At 33.3% G+C, this 14,075-nt stretch overlaps 1 protein-coding gene across 1 annotated transcript in view; it reads left to right on the plus strand.

Annotated features, from left to right (window-relative positions):
* Positions 1-14,075, plus strand: part of LOC145692080 (uncharacterized) — a 165,067-nt gene that overhangs the window by 95,942 nt on the left and 55,050 nt on the right. The window lies entirely within an intron of this gene.

Raw genomic sequence — 14,075 nt, forward strand, 5'->3', positions numbered from 1 at the left:
TACCATAATCCAGTGGATGCTACTCCATTTTCGATAGAAAGATTGGCTAGATTCGTGAATCTTTCCTGACTCATTGTGGAACGCAAGTGTGATTTTATCAATTTCATTTTGGTGAAAAACCTTTCACATGATGCGACAGAAACGGGGAGTGTTATCAAAATCTGAAGAGCGGTTGCCAAACTTTAGTAAATTTCAAGCCCCATTGAAGATACATATTTCAAGATACCTTGTGGTGAAAAGTCAAGTTCTTCTTTAGCTTTCTGAGCACACCTTAGTGAACGGATTAAATCCTTACAATCCTGAAATAATAATAAGCCATCCAGATCATTCGGGTAGAACAAAGCCAAATCACATCAACATGCTTTTAGCCTTTCCATGCTCTCACACTTCGGCCTGTGTAGTCATATTTCATTCTTTGATTCTCCAGGCATGCATCTCCTTCTACTGTGTGTACCCACAGTTATGTTCCATGTCCTGCAACTTCTTTTAGCTGTGGATATGATTTCCTTGCCTAACTCAAGTCTCCAGATATTAAAGGTGTTAACCAGGCTCTGTAACTGAATAAGAGTTTGATTGAAACTCATATCCTGAGATTGAAGGTATTTTTGAATCCGATCAATATAGAGAGATTTGCAGACGAGAAATATACTAAAGCGATGAAGTTAAATGACTGGATGCTTGCAAGAAGAAGACCAACATCTCTCCTAGTATCAAGTGTTTCAATCGAAGTGTCACGCAGATCTTCTAATACATCAATTACTACATCCAATTGACTAGTGCCTTTAAAGCTTCTGCTTTTGAACTCCATCTAGTGTCATTTTCACGTTTCAGACCAATCTTTACGTGATTTTGCAGCACATTCCATTGGTGAGTAAATCTAGAGAAGAATACCAACAAACGTTTCATTGCTCCCAACAAAGTCACCGCCAGAACGTTAACGTGCGCAGCATGTAAGCCACAAGGTTCAATGAATTATTGTTACAAGGAACGAAAATGGCCAAAGGACTTATATTCTGTATCAAAGTTTGAACTCCAGAATATTGCTCTGCCATTGTAGCCTGCTTATCACAAGACTGGCCTCTGGAATCTTAATACCAAGCTTATCACACTGAAGTTTCTTCAGTATTTCAGCAGAAATAATCTCAGCAGTCTTTCCTTCGACAGAGATAAAATCAATAAACTTACCGAACTTGAACAGAATCACGTTGTATGTCAACAAATCGAATGATTTCTGACAAGGATTCCATATGACAGCAATCAGGAGTTGAATTAAATATAATGCTGAAGTATTTTAATTATTTGAACACTTGTTTTCTTATTGAACATTTTATTCACTTTAATTTTGTGGACTGAAATGTAAATTCATACGCCAAAAAACAAGAGCAGAAATGGGGAAACCAGCTAAGCAAAAGGGTTTCGCTCGCTAAAAATTCGACTTGTAAAGGACAAAAGAAAAAAGACAGAAGGAAAACAAGTGAATCAGTGACTATAGCGTCTGCACCAAGAGCTTTTAATTAGGAACAGAATGCTAGTAACCTAATAAAGCATTATATACGTTGATCCCTTCTTTCTACCCTTCTCATGAGCTGATATATGAATAAATAAATAAATAAATAAATAAATAAATAAATAAATAAATAAACAGTGATAGTTTAGGAAGCAGGCTAGCAGACGGGGCCCCATTACTTGCATCATAAGACCTTAGAATGTAAACAACACAATATACTTTGACTTTCATTATATTTTAATCTACACTCAGTTTTTCCTTTAAATTTCTCTGAGGTTATTGAACAGAGTGAAACATTTATTTTATTCATATTTTAATCCACATACATTTTTTCTTTAAATTTCTTTGGGGTTCCAAGAGAGTAAAACTTTTATTTTATTTATGTTTCCGTATAAGCTACCTTCAATTTTGAAAAAATTTTCTTGGGGGCCCCAAGAAAGTGAAACATCTGTTTTATTTTTTTCGCCTGCATTTAGCCTTTTCCTTTCAAATTCTTTGGGGGCCCCCCAAGAGTATGAAACATTTGCTTTATTTTTCACCTATATTCAGAGCATTTTCCTTTAAATTTCCTTGGGAGCCTCCAAGATAATGAAACTTTTAGTTTATTTATTTTTAATCTACATTCAGTTTTTTCTTTAAATTTCTTTCGTGTGCCAAAGAGAGTGAGGCCCGAAGCTTATAGTTTGTTTAGCTTATACGGAAATCCAGCACTGATTAGCTTTATTAGACAGATATTTCTGTTGTTTCATCCGTTATTTGGTGTAATATTGATTGACAATTAATTGCGTTTACATTTAGGGAAGGTGTGGATTATAAACCTTGACGGCCCTTGTACGGCTCATGCTAATAAGGTTTCTTAGTAATTATTTTTTACCTACCGTCGGGGCCCCCCACAAAGCGGGCCCGGGGCAGGGGCACCGCTCGCCCCGCCCTAACGCCGCCACTGGTCCCAATGCAGACCACTTAGAAAGAATTCTTAATAATTTTGAAGATGTCACCTAAAATTGTTGTTAAAGTAGTTGTGGCAGTTTTAAAGGTGTAAATGGAATTATTGGTAACACCAATATTCCGTCCGACGAAATTCAATTCAGAATAAGTTCAATATTCGACATTTATATTTCTTTCTAAACTATTAGACTAATTAAGTAATGTTAGCAACAATTGTGTTTTAATTAACAATCATAGTCATTTCCAAACATGATATTAATATTCAAATATGGACATTTGTGATAAATTTAATGAAATACGTCAATTAAATATAGCGAATATGAAGTAAGTAGTTAGGACTCTCCAGCACCCCATCTGTGAATTAAAATGTACAGAAATCTGGTTTGCATTCCAGCGTTAATATTCATTGCAATTCTCTAGTGCGGTTTATTTAATATTCCATTAGTTATGAACTGTACGGTCGTAAAACGAAACGGCATGCACGAAATGAAATTGGCTCGAGTTATACATTGAATATACGAATTCAAATTTTGTTGTCTAAAAGTTGAAGCAATAAAAGGTATATCGTAAGTGTTATTCGTGCACTTTTAAAGTATTTCCAGAATTATTTCAGTTTTGGACTACGTCAGCAGTACACAACATACGGAACTATTAGGATGTCAATACGCGTATCACATCACTATTTACAGTTAGGTTGGTAATAGTTTAAAATTCTTCATTTTCACAATCCCTGGGTTTTATTTTGATTTATTTTGATTATATCACCGAACAAAATTTAACTAAATTAATATAATTTACAAAAGGATGCAAAGGAATAATTTACACACCTGGGTAAATCTATTTTAGAATTCAATTCTTCTCTGTAATAAACTCAGGGCCGCAACTAAGGGGGGGCAGAGGGGGCACGTGCCCCGGGCGCGTGGTTGGAGGGGGCGCCAGAAAGAAGATAGTATATCAATTGTTTTAAAAATCGCACCCTTTCCCTTGAGAAACTTATTGTAGAGGTTAAAAGAAATCAAAAGTTTACTTGGCCTTTTCCATGGGACCTCTTTTAGAGAGAGAGAGAGAGAGAGTCTCATCTAAATAGGTGTAATGTCATACATTAAAAGCTAATATTGCATTTATTTGTTCCCTTGGGCGACCACAGAGAATCCGCCCCCCTTTCCTTTTCCTACCACAAGGAGCTGTTTGTCTGTATAATTCCATTGAGTTGAGTTGATTTTAAGTTTAACGTCCCTTTCAGCAGCAAGGCTATATGAGACGTGGACCTACTGATTAACGTGGAATCCGAACCACATGAGCTCCCGCCAGAAATCGAACCCGGGTCTCCCACGCCAAAGGCGCGTACGCTAACCGCTTAGCCACGAAGAAGCTCTATAATTCCATTGAGAACAGCTCTGAAGTTTAAAACGCTGTTATCAATCGGGGCGGGGGCGAAGAGTTACCGATTTTTGTTGCTTGCTGGTGGTTAAAGAGTTTAGCTCAGACGCGCCCCTGTAATGTTACGCAATTGCTGTAATGTTTTTAAGCTAGAGGGCAGTTTTGTGGCGGAAAAGATAAGTTACACGCCTCGGTGTATTTAATTGTTTCTTGTACGCCTACCAAGGGATTTTGCGAGTGAAGGCTGTATGAAGTTTTATCTATTAGTTTTGCTTGAGAGCTTTTCGAGGCATTTTGAATTGTTATCTATCAGTCCAACTTATGCTTTATTATGCTTTATTGTTAATTTCAATCATTGTTTTACATTAATCGTGTATAATGTATAATATTTACTATACATTAAATAATCTAAATATCTTGATCTATTTATTAATATTTTATGAAGCAATTTCTTTCATATTTAATGAACTTTCTAGTTAATGCACTGTAAAGAGATATGCTTTGATCGAATCAGTTTTTTCTATCACTTGTGTGCACCTTAGAGGTGCATATATACAGAAAGAGAAAGTATACAGAAAGGTGCACAAAAAGTACAGAAAGTGCTCAAGTTCGAGAGGTACACATAACAATATAGTGTGGAGTTCTTTTGTGCTTCATTGTTGATGGAAAGTTTTCTTCTTTTCTCCACATCAAAGGATTACACCGAAAAATTTACAGAAATGAAAATAAGGTTTTCATTGTTGCATTGTTATGTTCTCAATGATTTTGCATTGTAAATATTTTTTAAAAAATATTAATATAGTATATGTTAAACTTGCAGTTAAATAGAATTTCCAAGAATTATGCTATATATTTTAAATTATGCTTTATTTTCTAAAATTATGCTTTATTATTCTTTAAAATTAGTTTCTTCTGGACCCTTAGACAACCACACCCATGTTCAAGGTACCAACCATATGTCTAAATTGCTATTATGCTTTTTATGCTTTGGGGTTGCTCTATTTATAATATACCAGATATTTTCAAGTTTATTTTGTATTGTTTTTATATTTTTAAATGAAAGCTTATGTACAAAATTATTTTTGGGTTTATTAGAACTAAATGTTATTTCAATTATAACTTTATGATGTACTAGAAATTTTCTAGTTTATTTTGTATTAGTTTCTTATTTTAATATGAAAGCGTATGTTCATAATTATTCTTCGGGTTATTAAAACTAAATGTGTTATTTCAATTAATAACTGTATAATGTGGCAGATATTTTCTAGTTCATTTTGTTTTTATTTCTTCTTACAACATTAAAACCCATTAAAGCCGAAATTATTTTTTGTTTTTATTTTCTGTGAAATTTGTAATTTTGAGTTATTTAGGTGTAAAGACCATTCACGAGAAATTTTGAGTTCGTGACGTAAGCGGTTTTGTTGGGGTGCCTCGTGATCATATGAACACGCTAGGCGTTTAAGTACTTTCGTATATCATGATTAAGTGGATGCCCTGTTAAATTATTAACACATATGGAAAAGAAAAGAGACATTTATTGTCTTAGAAATTGTTACACTTTAGAAGACAAAAATAAACACAGTATTTGGACTATGGAATTGTCAGGTTATGGAGCCCAATATCTATGGGACTTTATGGAAATTGAAAAAAAAAAGTTGGTAGGCGCACAAACCCATGCTACATTTGAAACATTTCGTAGGTACTGTGTTTGAACTCAGTGTAGTTGCACAACGTTTACGCTTAGACCGAACCACTAAGTGGTTTCTCTCATAAAGACAAACGTCATCCCTTACATGGTGTTGTTGACTGTTGGACTTAGAAATGGCTGGAAGCCCTGCATCTAATAAAATGGCTTTATAATTTTGTAAATAAGTTTGTACAATATGTCTTGCAAATTCTACTGTAAGATACGTATTTTGGTTTTTCTCAATATTAGCCATGCGATTCGTGCGATACATCAATCATCCAAGAGAGAGGCGCCCACCACCTCTTTTTGGACTTGATTCTAATTCTATAATATGAGATATTCTGGTCCATTTAATCAGTAAGTTTCATGTGCTTGCTAATATTCTCCGCATTCATACGAACGAGTACTTTCTGTTTTCATTTTGGAAATTTTGTTCGACATTAAAAACAGGCTGAACCCCGTTACACGTAACGCAGTTGTAACGACAGAGCTGTCACATCATCTTCACCAAGTCGAGTATTATTTGTAAAAACAACTTCAGCATGACTGGTAAGTTGGCACCCTGTAAGGTTGTCCATTTCCATCCCCTTTAACCGATTCTTGATCCGAAATGACGTTAGGTCTCGGAGGTTCAGCATGTCTTGCATGTCATGCACGTCATCCGATTCTAAAATATCAAGAATTTGTTGAAGTGAAAGACCTCTGTATCTAAAGGGAAAAACCATACAATTACCAGTAACAAGAGTTGCAAAAGTCATTTCAAATAATAATAATAATAATAATAATAATAATAATAATAATAATAATAATAATAATAATAATAATAATAATAATAAAAGAATAGAGTAAGTCAACTGAAAGCATGTACACACTATTCTAAATTGATATATCTGCAAAATTTTACTGTATTATTGACACCTATACGTACGTATGTAAGAGAGAAGAAGCTACTTAAACGCCTTGCGTGTTCATATGATCACACTGATGGAAAACGTCAATAACCATGACCCATATATTTTCAGATGAGTGAAATGTAATCTGTAACAACTTTTGACATCTCTAAAACATGAGCCAGCAGAAAATAATTTGAAAAAATAAGACATAAGATTGTTTTTTAATACTTACTGCGAGGACGATGCCATTTTTCTTGTATTTCTGGCGCGTTGCGGATATCTGTACCTCTAGGATACATTCACGCCGCAATGTGGAATTTATTTTGTCCGAATATCGTTAACATAACCTTCTCCTAGTAGTCAACACACAAAGCGTAAAGAAACCATGAAAGTATGTTATATAAGGCATATTTTCATAAATACTAACTGCTGTGATCATATGATCACGCACGGCGCTAATGGGTTAAAACAAAATGTATGTACAAAATTATTCTTAAAACTTGTGAGCACATAACGAATGTAATATATTCTTGTGGTTAAAGTAAGTTTGATTAAAGTACTTAAAAATCGATATAACTGGTTTCATTAAGAATGTTATTTACAGTTGCAATCCATAAGTAAGTGATACTTTTCGACTAAACCTGGGGGGGGGGGCGCCGAATTCTGTGTTTGCCCCGGGTGACAAAAACCCTAGTTGCGGGCCTGAATAAACTATATGTTAATTTAGATGTTCAATCTTTTCAAGCAATCGGAGAAGAGAAAGCAATGGTTAAAGATAATTATTACACAAACCAGTACAAAAATTTAGATTATTTAGACATTGACCATATTGAAGTTTTAAAGTTAAATGAAATTTCATTTAGATCATAGTGGATTTTCAAGAAATTATTAGATTACCTACGAATACATCATAGATATACAAAATCAATAGGATCATCAAGTATAGATAACAAATGTAGGCAGATGTAAATAGAAAGGAAAGAATCACACAGTACTAACTAACAAACCGTATAAACTATGGAGCAAGGAGGTTCAATGCCGAGTTCACAGAAGCTCTCCACTGACTTCTATCGTTAGCAAATTTGATCCAGTTTCTATTTTGTATTCCTATTTCTGCGAGATCCATCTTAATATTGTCATCTCATCTGCGACTAGATCTTCCTAATGGTCCTTTTCCGGTTGGTCTTCCACTTAACATTTTTAAAGTGTTCCTACTTTCTTTCATCTTGGCTACATGACCTGCCCATCTGAGTCACCTAGACTTGATGACCCTAACAATGTTGAGTAACCCGTATAAATTATGTAGTCACTCCTTAGAAAGTTTCCGCCGTTCCCCATACCCGATTCTCTTCGTTCCGAATATTCGTCTCAGGATCTCGTTCTCAAATACTTTCAATATATGTTCTTCCTTCCAAATAAGCAACTATGTTTAGCAACCATACAGAACAACAGGCATGGTTATCGTTTTATATATTTTAAGCTTCAAATTCCATGACAGAATTCCCGACGACAAGATATTTTGAACTGAATAATAACACGAATTCCCTGCTTTTAGTCGACATTTAATTTCTGTATGAATATGGTTTTCGTCTGTTAATATTAATCCTAAATATATTTGAAAGTATCACTTTATCTAAAGTATTATTCGATATTTTAACGCATTCATGATTTGCCGTATTATGTTCCCGACGAACTTCCATATATTTAGTTTTCTATGCATTTACTTCTAAACCCATGAACCTGCAAGCGTTTTATAAGATTTCTGTATTTCCTTCTATTGTTCTCCTATCATCCCCTATTAAATTTACATCATCAGCATATGCCATAACCTGGTGAATACCGTTCAACTCTAGGACCTGGTTGCTATCTTTGATTTTCCTTATAGCGTATTCCAGAATAAAGTTGAATAATAATGGCGACAACGCATCTCCTTGTTTCAGGCCATTTTCGACCTGAAAGCTAGTGGACAAAAATTTTCCTATCCGGACTTTGCTTTGGTATTCATTTAAACATATCTTAATTAATCTAATTAGCTTTTACGGTATTCCAAATTCTGTAAGAATGTTGTACAATGCTTCTTTTCTAACCGAGTCGTAAGCCTTTCTAAAATCAATAAATAGTTGATGTGTCTGGATATTGTATTCTCACTTCTTTTTGAGTATCTTCTTTTCATCCGCGTATGGGGTCAATCTTAACTAAATAATGTCAGAAATATTTTCAAGTATAACTTTCCAGAGCATTGCAATTAAGCAAACAAAACATTAACGTATTGAACAAGCATTTTGCGGGCTCCTTCGTAGACACAAATGGCTTTGCAATTCTAAAATTGTTTCTTAGTAGTCAAGAAAACTCAAATTTGCGTCTTTGTTCAAACGAATTGTAAGAAAAATTATGTTCAATTTTATTCTCAACGTTACCCGCTCATAGTTACTCAAATTTTAAAAGGTTCTTCCTAACTAAGAAATGATCATCAAAGACAGCTACTATTACATCGTTTTTCTAGATGCTATTTCTTAAAATAAAAGTTGATTTACGTTGTTTTAATATGTACGAGTAACAATGTGATTTTGCCAGTGTATGAAGACTATATTTTTACTAAGAAACAGAAACCCTTGTGAACCAATAAAAACCATATAATAGCTATCTAAGAAACAAGACAATTTACCAAATCAAACAGTAATCCTAACAAAGGCACTAAGCAAAATATTTAGATAAAAGTTTCAATCAGGGAAGAGAAATTTATACATAAAGACATACCGTATAACAAACAAATGAAACTACAGAGAAGTCAAACACATTCTAAAAAGTTTTAACACTGTTTCCAAGAAAATTAAGTTTTAAGTAGGTTAATCTTATAAGTTTCTAATAAAAGTAGAACTACAAACCAGCTTATCTCTGGCAAATAACAATAACTTTCTTAGGTATCTTTGTTTCATGAACTACCTTGTGTTTAGTTGTAAATTATAAATTGATGTCAATTTTGATTATAATTTTGTTTCTTATATCATAATGATTTTCAGCCATTGATATATATACATTCGTGTTGGAATATGTATATTCCAACACGATGGACAAGTTTCTAACTATAAAATAAAAGTTAAATTTTAAAAAAATAACATTGCTTAACAAACAATGAATATTATAATGTTTCAAAGTAAACAATCAGCCCAAGAAAAACTATATAAAAAACATAAAAAGAAACTGAACTGAACGTACTCCTTTGACTGAAGGGAAACAGTTTTTCAAGTATAAATATATGAATAAAACCAACAAATAATACGCCTATGTTCATTTCACATTTATAACTATATTTATACAACAAGCAGCGAAAATATATCATATTTTATTGTTTCAATTTTTGTATGAGCGTCTGCGTATGATGGCGGCGTATAACTAAACAAAATGTTGATATTACGACATGCGTTTGCACCAAGTCATGTGTTGCTAAACATTAGTTTAACTCTCGATGTGATTTCAGATGAAGGAATATCACTGGAAACATCATCCTCAGAGGAAAACAAACCATCAGAAATGGGATCTGACGATGATGAATCAGGTTTATCTGAGTATTATTTGCTTTAATATTCTTTGTGTACACGGTAAGATTTATCAATAAAAAAAATAATACGACCTAGCTGTTAACTTTAACGTCGGTAATTCAAGTATTTCATATATTAAACATCAACTTATCAAGAACAATACTGTTTGTTTTAAACTAATAATGAAATAAGTTGAATAGCAATAATAACCATTAAATCTTCGTCGTATTCTTTGTATTATGTTAGTATTTTATTTAACCAGCAATGTAGCGGAAATATTTCTAGTAATTTAAATTTTACTGATAAAATCTTATTGTGTATACCTGATTATCACTTGCAAAGCTGACTTCTGATTTGAAAAGCACAGATTAAAAGAAAGATCATCATATTCAATGGCGCAAAATTGGTAGGCAAACTAATGCAACTAAGGCCACAGAACAATACACGCTTCTACATATGAGGAATCAAATTAAATCATAGTGCAGGTCAGTGGTGCCCAACCTATTATGTCTCGTAGTGAATTTACTGAACACCTGTTACATCGAACTTACTTGATTGCTTGTTAATAATAAGTAAATTATAACAAAGATTATTAGTTTGTACGAAGTAGTGACTATATAGTATTGAGTATTGTTGCAGGCGTTGAGGGGTAAACTCATCTCGAAAATTTGTGTCGCATGTCCTTAGAAATTACATAAATAAAAATAACTCTCTTCTTTATGAGAGTAAATTTAATATATTTTCTTATCTATGATTATTAGCGTTGTGTTATACGTATAGTAACTAACATTGTGAAAGATTTACGTTGTATTTTAATATAGTATTTTCTCTATGTAAATTTCGCTGCACGTTTGCTACGTTTACGAAAATTAACGTAACATTTGGCAATGAAAATTTCCAAAAGTTGTTATTTCTTAATTGTTTGTTAAATATCTTTTCGCAAATATGTGTTTTCTTCTTCTGCACGTTTCCAAGAAGACAAATAAAGTTTTCTTCCATAAGAAAAAAAATTATTTCTATTTATATAATTTCTAAAGTCATGCGACACAAATTTTGGACAGGAGTGTATATTCTGCTTCAATTGTTTTTAACTAATTATTAAATATGTCATAATTTTTAAATTCTATAATATGGGACAAACTTAAATGAGACTCCGCGACAAATGGGTTGAGGACCACTGATGTAGGTAACAACTTTGGGAAACACCTGACACAAAATGTTTATATGTGCACAAAAGTAATAACATGCAAATTTGATACCACACACTCAACAAATAGCTATACGTGGGTTGGAACTTTAATAGTACCAGTTATTTATTTACATTAATACAAAAAGATATGTCTATGAAACTTCTCCTGTTCTTATATTTTGTCTCGAGTTTGAGAGCAAATTGTAACCAAAAATGTAAAAAAATCGTAGTATATCTGAAGCAGTGCCTGTTATGTTGATGGTTCCAATTGAGTGAGCTATGGCTTGGAGAATCTCTGGAATACTGAGAAACCACTAATTTGGAATTAAGATTGGTATAAATTGGTTTCTTCATCTTGGGAATGAAATTACTGTTACAAGAGTTTGATATCGGTGAGTATAGTGGTTGATAAAGCTCTTGCCGGTTCCCTCGAATGAGTAGAAATTTTAGACCACCAACTCACATAGACTATTTTTCTCCATTATTTGTTAGTAAAGATACCCTACTTACTGAGAAAAAAGAATACTCAGTATCAAACTGAGTAGTGGTAAAAGTAATAACCATTGTTTCCACCTTGTGATATTTATGTAGCAGTACTCCTACGATTAAATTTTCAGCCCTCATAATAGCACTATGTACTACATTTTTATTATTGGTTCCTTGCACAGTTGTGCACCAAGGGTAATACACAATTGAACACGATAGGAGAAATTTCACTATCCGCACATAATCACATGACACTTATAAACTCACATACTACTGGTATAAAATGTTCCAAAAATGAAACATTTAATATTGAAAATAAAAGAAGATGGTGAACCCCGAAGTATGTGTATTTATGGAAATAAATAGTTTAAAGAATGCAATTAATTGTACATATGTTAATTATTCACAGGACGGCCTTCAGGTTTTGAAGATGGCATGAGGGAGATGCCTACCAAATGTATGTGCATATCTCAAAATCTTCGAGATAAAGCGTTCATTTCTCGATGTAAAATGTCTACGAGAATTCAATTAATTTCATGTGTTCAATTCTTAAATTGTTACCTAACGGTATCCAAAAATCACTGTCCTTAGGTAGTCCACCAGATATCAGAGCCGCGAGATAAAAGTATCTCGGAAGCAGTGGGATATCACCAAATAAGTGCTCGATTGGCATTTGGTAATCGAGTACAAAATTAATTTAAACTTATTAACATTACAGCTGGACTCACTGAAAACTACAGCAATTATATAAGATTGCAATTTTGTGAACTGCAATGAGCTGCCTCGTATTCGTTACTTTTCTTTCAAATATTTGTTGCATTCACTTGAGAATGTATTTAGTCGAGAAAATATATCAAACAATATCAAACAGGGAGATCTTATAATTGATTCATTGTTTGCAAACAATTCGAGGTAGTAAGAAACAGAGGTTTGAGTAGTTTTTAGAAACTAAAATATGGTAAAGTTTCTATTCAAGCTTCTGAAGAAGAATCGCTATCTTCATTCACATTGCAGTATCCCTAGCACATATTGTTTTAACAAATGCAACATCAACTAAAATACAATTTCTTTCTTGTTATATACGTTTGAACATTTTATTACGGAAATGTACTGTGTAATCACGTGCTAAAATTAGTGTTATCCTAATTATTGTGTTATTCATATTCCATCCTATGCTCCTTTATACGATGCATGACATCACCGCGAGACCGTAGTAGAGGCAAATAACATGTGAGTCAACCATGAGCTTCTTGAATTGTTACGACATGAATTGGCGTAGAAAGAACGAGAACTAGGATGTCCATCTAGAACGAGACAAGCTATGACGCTGTAACACGCTTTCAGACATTATCAACAGTATTTAAGGGAATTTTCTGATGTTTCAATTCTTGGACAGTTTTGGACGTTACGCATTCAATCATAAGATCATTGTGATCATCCAGGAACTGTAGGTCATTCAGTGTCACATTCACTATCTTGTTGTTCTGTTAGAAAATTACTCTTAGCATGAATTCCAATAAAGGAACAAAAGCAGATTCAATAATCTTTGACTGATTAATAACCCACCAAAACATTATTAACATGAGGAATCTAATTGCACCCAACACTAGTTGACGGAGTGGTTTAACGAATGACAATAAATGCGTCATTCAGCTTGTCACAGCACCATTAGGTGCGGATACGGTCATCATAATCTGCAAACAAAAATGAAATTCATCCCAGAAAAGGAACATCGTGCTATTCTGCTCTCCATGTACTGTACACATCTACTCTTGTAGACTAATCACCTTGCAAATACAGAATATCTCGTCAAGTTAGAAGATATCCAAGTGCTTTCGCCAGTTTTCGACATGTGACTATATGATATGTAGCATGTGCTATCTTTTATGTCTGGGAATCATCTGGATTGTTTGTAGTAAAACATTGAATCGGACGGAACTATGCACATTATGCACTCTCAAATTTAAAATTACAATCAACATTAGTTGCATTTAAAATTTTCCCAATTTCGTTAAACATGTTATATATTCCATTGATGATTAAAAATCATCCCTTTACCTTACAATTAAAGTCAAGAAGTGATGTGGAAGCTGGTTTAAACAAACTATTTTTTTAAAAAATGGGTGCTCCACGATAATTTTTATAAAGATTTTTTCATTTTCGTGAGAACACGACTTGTTCGTTTGTTTGATGTATAATATTTATATATTTTCTGAACATTAAAAGAGATCACTAATAAGGAGCTCCTAAGTAACTAAAAATAGCTCGCGCCGATCTATAGTTAGTTAATTTTTACCTTGTCTATAGTGGTATTCTACTGGTGTAAAATTGTAAGCGTTTTCACTTCTTAATTTTATATATTGGTAGATGTATTGATATTTGTTACTCAGAAGCACGTTCTAAATTTAATTTTCGGAAACAACTGATCTGGCAAAAAAAATGTCCT

The sequence above is a fragment of the Thermobia domestica genome, chromosome 8 (assembly GCF_964235325.1).
Source record: "Thermobia domestica chromosome 8, izTheDome1.hap1.1, whole genome shotgun sequence".
NCBI lineage: Eukaryota > Metazoa > Arthropoda > Insecta > Zygentoma > Lepismatidae > Thermobia > Thermobia domestica.